The sequence below is a fragment of the Phoxinus phoxinus genome (genome assembly GCF_949152265.1).
Source record: "Phoxinus phoxinus genome assembly, chromosome: 20".
Lineage (NCBI taxonomy): Eukaryota > Metazoa > Chordata > Actinopteri > Cypriniformes > Leuciscidae > Phoxinus > Phoxinus phoxinus.
Window position 1 is genome coordinate 1777936 of NC_136895.1, and position 12408 is coordinate 1790343.

The following is a 12408-nucleotide window of genomic DNA, read 5'->3' on the forward strand; positions in this document are numbered from 1 at the left end:
AAGAAAAAAAACACTTATTTCCAATCCTACAAAAGATTAGTATTGCTCTTATCTGGATAATAAAGGAATTATTCATACACATTTTGAAAGTTGTCCCACACGGACTTGAACCCACTATCTATGGGTCAGGTGCTTGTCACTCAGCTCTTTGCCCAAGTAGGCAGATGGGTTTATACACCACTAAGGCTATGTTTACACAGAAACGATCTGAAGAGAAAATGCAAAAGTGGTGTTTCGTTATTACTCTATTCTGCGTTTAGTCGAGTGTTTTGGGAGGGAAATCTGTGTGCATATGGTGACGTAAAAGTGTGTGAAATTTGATGTATGCACTCCAGGCGGCTAGGTGGCAATGTGAAGCACTGCCACACAACAACACCCAAGTCTGTGCACATGTGTACAACCTTCCTTTAACATGTCTCCCTAGTAGCGCAAAATCTAAACAACTGTACAACTGCGTAAAATACTCTTGAATGTAGATCAGAGCTGCTAGGGCATCTTGAAGATCCGATGCATGGAAATAATCCGACATGTTTGTTATTTTCCTGTACTAGCGTATGCCTGTGACGTAACCATGTACGCGACGAGAGCCACCGTGAGCAGACTTTTGCGTTTTTACCCTTTACACGGGAACGCGACGGTGGAGCGTTTTTAAGATTTCCACTCTGGAGGGAGGTTTCACTTTTTTGCGTTTTTAAGCCCCAAAAACGCTGTCGTCGTGTAAACGAAAGGCACATCCGATAAAATATTTTTACGTTTTCACCCGCAAGCGTTCTCGTGTAAACAGGGCCTTAATGTGAGAACGAATTTAAAATGACCAGATGTTGAGATGAGATTGAACCCAGAATTAACAAAAACAGACTTATTTGTATTCCAATAGTAAGAAAGAAGGACTCAAACCCCACTATCTATGGGTCAGGTGCCTGTCCCTCATCTTGTTGTGCTTCTTGGCAATCATGCATTTACACAGCTGGCAAAATTCAACAGTTCAAGTGAGTATCAACTAAAAATTAAGAATTTGTATAAAGATGTACTGCATGTTATATTGAAGTTGTCAGAAAGACACAATATCTTGAATAGAAGCAACTTTTGCACCACTTCTGGCCACAGTATCTTATGGACTGGGCAAGTGCCTCACAGGATTTGAACACAAGTGAAATGGTTTGTGGCTAAAATTCTGAGATTAACCAATTAGCATGCTAAGCTAACTAGCATAAGACAAACAAACACAGGCAAGGTCAACTAGAGAAGAATTTCTCGGGAATGATAGCAAATGTAAAAAAAAATCTGTTCAGTCATTTCTGTGTGGCTCTTTCCAAAGTTTCCCTTTGAGGCTTGACTCGTAATTAAGTAAACTAACAATTACAATAGGGGCTAGGCCCATATTTTCTAACCCAAGATAAGACAACACAGATAATTGCTAATACACATTTACCAAGCTGCTGAGGAAACCTTTCAGTGTGATTAGGTCAAATGGAACAGTTTTATTTCTAGTCTGACAGAAATACAAATTAGTACAACCATCTCACAGATTATAAGTGAAATTTAAACAGTTTTTACTGGAATGGATAACTAAAGGGATGGAAAATGAATACTCAAGTGATGCAGTGTGAAGTTTAACATTTTATTCATCTTACAAGATGTTACAAATTATGAACTTGGAAAGAACAAATTATGAACATGGAAACAAAAGAGAAGTTGGAGAATGGAAATAAAAAGGTCACTTTAGACAAACTTTCAGGCACTTGAAACAACTTTTCCTAATATAACTTTGTTTTTATAATGAATTTTTGTTTGGTCATTAGACGACATTATACATTTCGAAATTGTCTGCACATATATACATTTTTTTTTAGAAACACCACTTCCCAGAACCTCCCTATAGGCATGCATGTGTGAAATGTATGGTGGAGAACTTCCTACAATGAATGAATGCATGCATGGCATTTGTTAACCCAATAAAAGAGGACATTGTGCAGACTAGGTGTCTGAATTGTGTAGGTGCGCTTGTACTACATACGTGTATGTAGATATTTATAAATGTGCCCATGTACTTGTATGTATAGTTAAGGTGTCTGAATTGTGCATGTGTGCTTGTATTACATATGTGCATGTAGAGATTTATAAATGTGCTCATGTACTTGTATGCATGTCTAAAGGTGTCTGAATGGTGTATGTGCGCTTGTACTACATACGTGTATGTAGATATTTATAAATGTGCTCATGTACTTGTATATATGCATGTCTAAAGGTATCTGAATTGTGTAGGTGCGCTTGTACTACATACGTGTATGTAGATATTTATAAATGTGCCCATGTACTTGTATGTATAGTTAAGGTGTCTGAATTGTGCATGTGTGCTTGTATTACATATGTGCATGTAGAGATTTATAAATGTGCTCATGTACTTGTATGCATGTCTAAAGGTGTCTGAATGGTGTATGTGCGCTTGTACTACATACGTGTATGTAGATATTTATAAATGTGCTCATGTACTTGTATATATGCATGTCTAAAGGTATCTGAATTGTGTAGGTGCGCTTGTACTACATACGTGTATGTAGATATTTATAAATGTGCCCATGTACTTGTATGTATAGTTAAGGTGTCTGAATTGTGCATGTGTGCTTGTATTACATATGTGCATGTAGAGATTTATAAATGTGCTCATGTACTTGTATGCATGTCTAAAGGTGTCTGAATGGTGTATGTGCGCTTGTACTACATACGTGTATGTAGATATTTATAAATGTGCTCATGTACTTGTATATATGCATGTCTAAAGGTATCTGAATTGTGTAGGTGCACTTGTACTACATACGTGTATGTAGATATTTATAAATGTGCCCATGTGCTTGTATGTATAGTAAAGGTGTCTGAATTGTGTATGTGTGCTTGTACTACATATGTGCATGTAGAGATTTATAAATGTGCTCATGTACTTGTATATATGCATGTCTAAAGGTATCTGAATTTTGTAGGTGCGCTTGTACTACATACGTGTATGTAGATATTTATAAATATGCTCATGTACTTGTATGTATGCATGCATGTAGGGCTTTGTACTGATGTGCATGTAGGGATTTATATAAAATGTTTATGTTCATGTGTATGCATGCGTCAGTAGAAGTGTATGAATTCATGTGTACATTTATTTTTTGGGATGGGAAGTTGTTTTTGTAGACTGAGGGTCATTTGTGGGTTGGATGACTGAAGATGGTATAGTGGATGTTGAAGTAGAGGGTGTGTTTTCTGTGAAGTCCACCATAAACTGTTCTAAATCTTCCTGGGATGGAAAGAGTGTGGAAGAGTCTGTAGGTGATGGTGTGATTATGATGTTAGGTATGTCCAATTGCTTGGTGTGAGGTTTGATTGTTTCGATGCGCGTTATATTGTTCTGATGGAGTGTAATGCTTACAGGTGGCAACTCAAGCAGTGAATCTATTATTGTGTGAGTGTTTGCATTGTCCGGAACATTAATTATGGACTTAATGAATGTGTTCTCAATTTGGACATTTTTTATCTCTGTTGGTGTTTTGATTGTTAATGTGCCATGTGTGTAGTTTGTTATACATGATGATCTGTAAAATGTGTTACATTTTTCACAGCGAACTTTGGATGTAGATAGTGGCATGTCTGGAATGGGGTGTTTGAGTGGACAAATATGCAGCACATTAACTTTTGCTCCAATTATGTCAGCAGTGAGGTTGTGGGAAGTGGTGTGTTCTACTTGGCATGTGTTTTCATGACAAGTGATTTTTGTGAATTTACTATCTCTTGTTGAAGAGAGAAAGGTGGTCCCCTCAAATTTGCGAATTGAAATATTTGTGAATGAATACCAGCCATCAGTTGAAATGTCCTCTTCACCCCACACAGTAAGATCAATTGATGCAGTCTTATCGGCGATCATGTATGTGGTGTTGGTTAGGAAGGTCCCATCACGGACAAAGTTGTGGCTCTGGCTCTTTTTTTGGATCGTCTTTGCCTTGACATTTACCTGCATAGAGGATTTAAAAGGAAAAGAAACAAAACCATTCACTCTAATTAACGGTAACTTCAAGTCATTCATTCTAAAAAATGCTAGGTTATTTCAACCCATGTTTGGGTCAAATATGGTTGGGTTTAAGACTGTAATTTATTATAGTACATTTAAACCAATGGTTGGGTTTGTCCATATTTAACCCAAACATGGATTGGAATAGCCCAGCAATTTATTAGAGTGTTGGTTTGTTCAATATACATACAATTTGAAAGTGGATGAACAGTTCAAGTTTAAATCAAGTATTTACTCACACGTCTGTATGTGGTGTTTGTTTTGAAGATCTCAGATATGGTCAGATCTTCCTGGTTTGACGAAAGTGTTGGATTATAACTGTATTCTAGTTGGCTTAAACAGGATAAGGTGGACGAATGGGTGAATGTGATGTCATGTGCTCCCTCTGTTGTGAGCGAAGGGGTCAAATTGATATTGTGCAGGTGGACCGGACTCCTGTTTAAAAAAAAGAAAAAAAAAGAAAATGAAGACCAATAAACGCAAATTGAAAAGTCTGCATTTTCATAAAAGAATTCATACTTGTCATTGTTCACAGCTTTAAATTGAGGATGCATGTCAGCTTTGAAAACAACAAGTCTGCGCACTTTGTGTTTTTCCTGTAGCTCTGCATCAAAATATGTTCGTTTTGTGCCTTTTTTTTATCTCAGAAATATTGTGTATGTAGCCCACAAGCGAATGTTGGCCTGTATTTTTCGGGTCTCCTTCCATACTTCAAAAAAATAAAATACAAAAGTATAACAGTTAAATGTACATTGAGAGAATGACATAAGTATGGAAAGAGTGCAGTTGATTTCTTAAAGTAGTAAATACAGATACTGGAATGCTTCTAGAGTTGCAAAATTTCAGTAACTTCTATTTGCATTACCTGTTTCACGCAGATGTCAACTAGTTGCCTTGCCTGGATGTCAATAGTCTTTTCCTGAGATTTAAAAGATATTCAAGAAATTGATAAAGAATGGACATAATTAGATTTTAGTGGATTTCCTATTAGCAACCTTCTGGTTATTTATTTTGAAAATATACCTATGTTGATAAGAAAAAGTCAGTATTTGAGCATTAATATTACCTTTTCGTTTTCCTTTGTTGTCTTTTCAAGGTTTACTTTAACTTGTCTACTCAGTATAATATATTCTATGTTGTATATGAGAACGCTATAGACATAGTTGCTCATTTAAACATTCATTTGATTTGATTCAGCTGATTCTCGTCAGCCTCATTGGTTGTTGGGGTAATAAGGTTATTGCTTCAATTATGTATAAACATATGTTAAGATCAAATTGAATGCATTATCACACCCCAGTCCAGCAGGTGGCAGTAATGAACCATTAAAGTGAGTTGCCAACTGCCATTAAATTGAAAGAAGAAGAAGAAGAAGAAGAAATTGAGTGCATTGTGCTAGTGAATATAGAAAGGTCATGCCAAGAAGAGAATCTTTGGTGAGCCGATAAAGAAAAAAAGAAGCAAGGTTTTTAAATTATTTAATTAATGTATTAATTAGGTTTCTTTCAGAAAAATATTCCGAAAAATGGGCCATCAGTAACAATGTTTTATTTATGTCCTGTGAGATATTTAATTGATGAATCAGCAGCAAGAATCTTGCTGAACTTCTGTCTTCCTACAGCAGGTAAGATTTTGTCAGAGCTCATTGTGCTGTGGTGTTATTTCTGTGTGTTTTTAATGTTGTAAAAGTTTACAACATCTGCGTTTTGAGTGTTGTTTGCAATAAACATTTTGACAAATTTGGTGTCAATGGCTGCTGCTTTGAAATGTTTGCTCTTTACACTAATTTAAAGTTTAGCAATGTCAGTGCAGTCTTTGTAAAATGTAATTCTGCTGCTTATTTGATAATTAAATGTGGACAGTACATCTGACATTTAGTTTAGCATTGTTAATCTTGTTGGTAAATCACACATACACAAACAAAGGAATTGAATGAGCCAATAACTGGGCAATTTTTAAAAAATGTGCCAATCATCCAATATGCAAAACACACACACACTTCAAAGTCCTACTGCAAGATTTGTTGATGCTTCCAAACAAAACATGTTTTACATTGTTTTTTTCTTATCTGTTCGGTACTTTTTGAGTTATTGAAATTTGATATTTTTTGTTTGAAAAAAAAAAAGGATTGTCTCCTACATTTATAAATGGATGTGTTTTTATATATGCATATGTTGGCACCTTTATAAGGTCTCACCCAACACAAATGTTTTTAAACATTCCACAATTGTAACTTTTGTATTGTAACCACAATTGAGGTTAAGTTCGCTATAACAATGTTTTGTAGAGTTCAGCCTATATGCAGCCATTGAGTACTATAGCCATCTAGTGGCTATTGATATTAATGCTTGTTTTGTCATTTTTATACCAACATGTCACCAGATGTTACCAAAGTCACCACATTTTTAGGTGTTGGCTGTCTGAACTTACTGGAGTTTTTTTTTTTACTAAAGTTAAATAAATAAAAATAAGCATATTTTAGGGCTGCAATGTGGATATGGTTTAATGTGTAAAAATATGGAAAGTTAATGCACGCCAAACTAAGCTTTATTTTTATTTTATTTTTCATGTGTGCTGGTGCATTGATAAAAGATTGCACTGAGGTAAGTAAAATTTGACACTTTTAAATTAAGGGTGACACTTCTATAATATAATAATTGATGTCAGTATTAAATATTAAATTGATATGATTATTTGTAGTGTTTAAATGGCAATTGTTATCTGCTTGTGTCGTCTTAAGATAAAACTTCAGTCATTTATGTGTAATTTTGTATTTGTTTTTACAGATGCCCCGGCCAAAGAAGAGGTCTGCAATAGCCAAGAGGCTATATGCACAACGATGTGCAACAGAGGCTGCACCGCTTCCTCTCAAAAAAAGTCAAGAAGAGGCTGCACCGCTTCCTCTTAAAATAAGTCAAGCAGAGGCTGCACCGCTTCCTCTTAAAATAAGTCAAGCAGAGGCTGCACCGCTTCCTCTTAAAATAAGTCAAGCAGAGGCTGCACCGCTTCCTCTTAAAATAAGTCAAGCAGAGGCTGCACCGCTTCCTCTTAAAATAAGTCAAGCAGAGGCTGCACCGCTTCCTCGTAAAACAAGTGTAGCCGAGGTTTTGCCGCTTCCTCGTAAAAAAATGGTAGGCACGCAGTCAAAAACGCAGTCAAAAACGCAGTCAAACCCAATAAACAAATGTATGAACTCTGAACAAAACTGTGAAATTTACAGAAATGTATATGAAAATGCTTTGAATACTTTATCTGCATATGTTGAATTTTCACAGAAACCATTACTGAAAGGTTCCTTTCATCAAGGTGATGCCCGCTTTGGAAATTCACGTGGCAGACAGTGTGGTGCCATCAGTTTGACAGCAGTGTTGAAAAGCAAGATGAAGAACGTGCTCACTTGGACGAGACAAGATCTTGATGGTGTCTTAGTGGCAGGAACACACCTTTATGAACGGTTACGGAATCAGGGTAACATAAATGACCGACAAGTAGAAATTACATTGCAGTCCACGAGTTACCAAGGAGACATGTCCTGGGTAATACTGTGTTTTCAATAGAGTATGCAGAGTCTCTCACTGGATTTGTTGATGTTGATGACTATGATGCAGCATTAATAAATGTGGCCATGCCAGTTGATGTAGCTCTTCAGCAAGCTCTACTGAGTGCTGATGCTTTTCTTTTATGTATCTGTGCCAACACATGTGCAGTTATTAAGGAGGGTTCATGGTATGCCTTTGTTGATTCTCATGCTAACATGACAGAGACTAGTTGTGTTGCTTATCACAGCACCATAGAATCTTTGTATGACTACATTAATAAGATGGCACACTCATTTGGGGTAACTGCACCACGATTTGAGGTAACTGGAGTTTCTGTTCATGCAGATTCTGAAGTTTATCACTCGCTGGAGGCAGACCGCAGCAGTTTCCCATGCTCTTCCGGTAAAGCACTTTACAGTGAAGTTCTGAAACACAAACCTGTGACAACTGAGGTAAGGTCATCTGACTTTCAAGTACCTAAGGTTGATGTTCAAAATAAAAGCACTGCTGTTCACATGCCACAACCAGTGTATAATGTGTTGAGAAGAGAAAAGCCGGCTGAACCCTTAAAGAAATGCATTACAAAGTCCCACTCGCTTGAGGCAGACCACAGCAGTCGTTCACGGTCTTCTGGTAAAGCACTTTACAGCGAAGTCTTAAGATGCACACCCAAGGTATGCACATCTGTAACAACTGGGGTAAGATCATCTGACTTTCAATCACCTGAGGTTGATGTTCCAAATACAAGCAGCACTAACCTTTCATTGTCACATCCAGTTTGTACTGTCTTGCCAAGTAAAGGAAAAAGGGGAAGAAAAAAGCAGGATGCGCAGGTCTCTAAGAAACAGGTCAAAAAATCTCAAGTTGAAAATGTTGTAGTAGATGACATCATTATTACTGATGTTACAATTCCAGAAACATGTTTTTCTCCCTTGACTCTTAGAGATCAGCAAGCTTTATGTGAACTCTTGCTTCTGACAAATGTTAACAGTGACTGTAATGTTGCAACAAACTTTGGTCCCATTGCAGGTCCGTGTCAGACAAAGAGTATAAAACCAGATGGTAACTGCTTTTTCAGATCATTGGCATATGCAATCTGTGGAAGTGAGGAGAAGCATTTGAAGATTCGCCGTGCCGTTGTCAAACACCTGAAAATGAACACTTCAATATTTCAGAGGTATGTGAGAAGTGAGTACACTTCAGTAGAGGACTACTTGACACAATCTAGAGTCTATTATTCTGGGTCATGGGTCACTGAAATTGACATCTTTGCTTCTGCTGATCTGTTGAAAACCACCATAATGACTTTTAATGATGGACGGTGGAATGTACACAAACCTACTGGAGAGGTAATTTCAAACAATGCAATATATCTGAAAAACTGTAATGGTAATCATTATGAAGTTGTCACATGTGTTAAGCACAGAGAGCAAGACATTTGCGCAGGGAAATGTGAGAATACCACTTCAAATGAGGTGAGAATGCCATGTCTGCGTAAAAGGAAGGTAAGCGACGCCGCACAGTATGATCAAGAGAGATACTTGAAGAAACTGAAGGATCAGAAGACCAAGTATGATAATGACATTGATTTTAGACAGAAAAAAAAGAAAGCTCTTTGTGAGAAATATTTGAAACATTGTCATGTTCGTTTGATTAAGTGTGAACGTTCTAAGGCCAAATATTCAAGCAATATTCAGTTTCAGAAACATGTTAGCCAGTATTCTCAAATGAAATATAAAAATGATGTCTCATTTCAGGCGGCTGCATGTGAGTATTCCAAGAAGAAATATCTTCAAAACGTGCACTTTCAAGCAAGAGTGCGTGAGTATTCAAAGAAGAAATATGTTCAAAACTGGGATTTCAAAGCAAGAGTACGTGAGTTTTCCAAGAAGAAATATCTTCAAAACCTGGTCTTTAAAGCAAGACTGTGTGAGTATTTAAAAACAAAATATCGCAAAGATCTAAACTTTCATTTTGGTAAAATACAAAAAGGCTGTGAGGTATATGCAAAAAAAAGAGAAAAGCAGAAAGACATTGGTGTTGCAATTGCCAGTTTTCGTCGAGAAGTGAGTAGAGGTCCAGAGTTTGTGTGCTGTGTCTGTCACCGTTTACTTTTCCGAAAACAGGTTACTGAATGCAAACCAGAAAACTATGAAGACAAAGGAGAAACAATTGCTGCCTTGGCGAGAAGATGCATCACACTGAGGTATGTGCATGTTTGTGATGAAAAATGTCATAATCCTTTTGTTTTTTCTCCAAGGTGCAAATTGTGGATTTGTCCTACATGTCATCGCAAAATCATCAGGGGAAAACTGCCTGAAGAGAGTGTTGCTAACAATATGCATGTGGCGGACATTCCAAATCATCTAAAGTCTCTTAACTCGTTGGAACAACATCTTGTTGCACGTAACATTCCTTTTTTGAAGTTACTTTGTCTTCCACGTGGAAAACAAAATGGTTGCCATGGACCTGTGGTGTGTGTTCCTGTAAATACTGCAGAGGTTTCAAATATTCTTCCACGAAATGAATGCGATGACAAGATGATAAGAATAAAGCTAAAGCGCAAGTTAACATACAAAGGGCATTATGAGTACAAGCATGTACACACTGATCGTGTTAGAAATGCTCTGAGATATTTGATCAGGTGCAATAAATTGTACAAGGATGTGGAGATTAACGAACAATGGATCAACTCGTTGAGTGAATCAGAAGAAAAAGTTGCTGATGCAATGGAGAAACAAACTTTAGTTGAAAAGAGTGAAGAGGAAAATGATACTGAAGAACAGCCAGAGGAAGATTTGACTTATATTAAAGAGCAGAGTGGTCTTTTGTCAGACACATGTTTACAACCTGTCGATCTTGGTTCGGAAGTCATTGATCAGCATTTTCAAGATGTGTTAAATGTGGCAACAGCTGAAGGTAACAGTCCTGTTAAATTACTGTCTGATAAAACCAATGAAGCAAAATGTTTTCCTGTTCTGTTTCCAACTGGTGGTCCAACATTCCATGATGAGAGAGAAAGAAAGATCTCACTTTCACGGTACTTAAATGCAAGAATCCTCAATGCAGACGGACGTTTTGCACGGAGCACAGACTTCATTTTCTATGCTCAATACATGTCAGAGTTGGATCAAATTGTATCCAATGTCTCTATTGCTTTGCGAAAAGGGTCGGACAAGAGGTTGTTGAAGGGAGTAACCTCAGATATGCTCACAAATCCAGAGTCATTAGCTAAATTATTAAATTATGATGAAGGATACAAGTTTTTGAGACCAGTCCGTGGAACGCCACCCTATTGGCAATCAACTCAAAAAGATATTTTTGCCCTCATAAGACAACTAGGTATTCCAACTTTCTTTGCATCCTTTAGCTCTGCTGATCTCAGATGGCCTGAAATGATTAACACCATCTTGGAGCAAGAACAGAAAAATTGAAGTGTTGATGAGCTTGACTGGTCTGAGAAATGTGGACTAATTAGACGAAACCCAGTCACTGCTGCGAGGATGTTTGATTACAGATGGCATTGTTTTTTGAAAGATGTCATTATGTCACCTGCTCAACCTATTGGTAAGATCAAAGACTACTTTTATCGTGTAGAGTTTCAACAGCGTGGATCTCCTCATGTTCATTGTTTGTTTTGGGTTGAAAATTCTCCAAAGTTAAATGAAGACAATGATGCTTTGGTTGCTGCTTTCATAGATCAGTATATCACTTGTGAGACACCAGGAGAGGATGATGCAGAACTTTCTGAAACTGTGAACAGTGTTCAAAAGCACAGCACCAGACATTCGAAGACATGCCGGAAGAAAAAGACAGTTTGTAGATTTAATTTTCCACGACCTCCATCTAGCCGCACCTTTATAACGAGAGCTGTGCAAGATGACTTGAAAGGCAATGATGGAAATGAGACTGCAAGTGCCATTTTGAAGAAAATCAAAACTGCATTGACAGAATCTGAAGTCAATTTTGATTCAACAGATGCCTTTTTCCAATCCATTGGAATTAATCAGGCTGTATTTGAAAAGGCATACAAGAGATGTTCCAAAAAGAAAAGTGTCGTCTTGAAGCGAAGTCCAAAAGATGTTTGGGTAAATCAATATAACCCTCATTTATTGCGTGCATGGCAAGGCAACATGGATATCCAGTATGTGACAGATGCTTACTCTGTAGTGGTTTATATTATTAGTTACATCACAAAAGCAGAACAAGAAATGGGACTGTTGTTGCAACGTGCACAAAATGAAGCCATGAATGGAAATCTCGAAGCAAGATCATCGTTAAAAATGTTGGGAAGTGTATATCTACACAACAGAGAAGTTTCAGCACAAGAGGCTGTGTATCGCCTAACGGGTATGCACTTGAAAGAATGCTCTCGCAAAGTCCAGTTTATTCCAATTGGAACAGATCCTGTGAAAATGAGTTTGCCTTTGCGTGTTCTCCAAAGCAAAGATGACCATTCTGGTGAAGAAAATTCAAGTTTTTGGATGAATAGTTTGGTTGACCGTTACAAGAGTAGACCAAAAACGGAACATTTTGAGATTCTATGTCTGGGCAGTTTTTGCTCCGAATACAGGATATTGTCAACATCTGAACTATCTTCACAAAAGAAAGAAAATGTGATCAAGCTTAACAACAATTGTGGGTACATGGTCAGAAGATCTCGAACTGAACCTGCAGTAATAAGGTATCCAAGATTTTCACCAACAAAAGATCCAGAAAAGTACCATCATTCACTGCTACAACTTTTTTTACCATATTATGAAGATTGTCATCTAAAGCCTGAGAAGTTCCACACTTATGAGGATTTCTACAAAAATG

General features: G+C 37.2%; 2 protein-coding genes and 1 long non-coding RNA gene across 5 annotated transcripts in view; 1 reads left to right on the top strand and 2 right to left on the bottom strand.

The window, feature by feature from the left end:
* The window catches only part of LOC306988746 (putative nuclease HARBI1), a gene marked incomplete at its 3' end in the record, with an annotated part of 421992 nt that overhangs the window by 354484 nt on the left and 55100 nt on the right, over positions 1-12408 (top strand). The gene's annotated exons all lie outside the window — the stretch shown is intronic.
* LOC306988061 (uncharacterized protein) overlaps positions 1-12408 on the bottom strand; it is a 317180-nt gene that overhangs the window by 64613 nt on the left and 240159 nt on the right. The window lies entirely within an intron of this gene.
* Positions 3501-4647, bottom strand: LOC306988369. The gene is made up of 3 exons (XR_013795389.1): positions 4571-4647; positions 4291-4486; positions 3501-3994 (listed from the first exon to the last, which is right to left on the bottom strand). It is a non-coding gene; the product is annotated as an uncharacterized lncRNA (long non-coding RNA).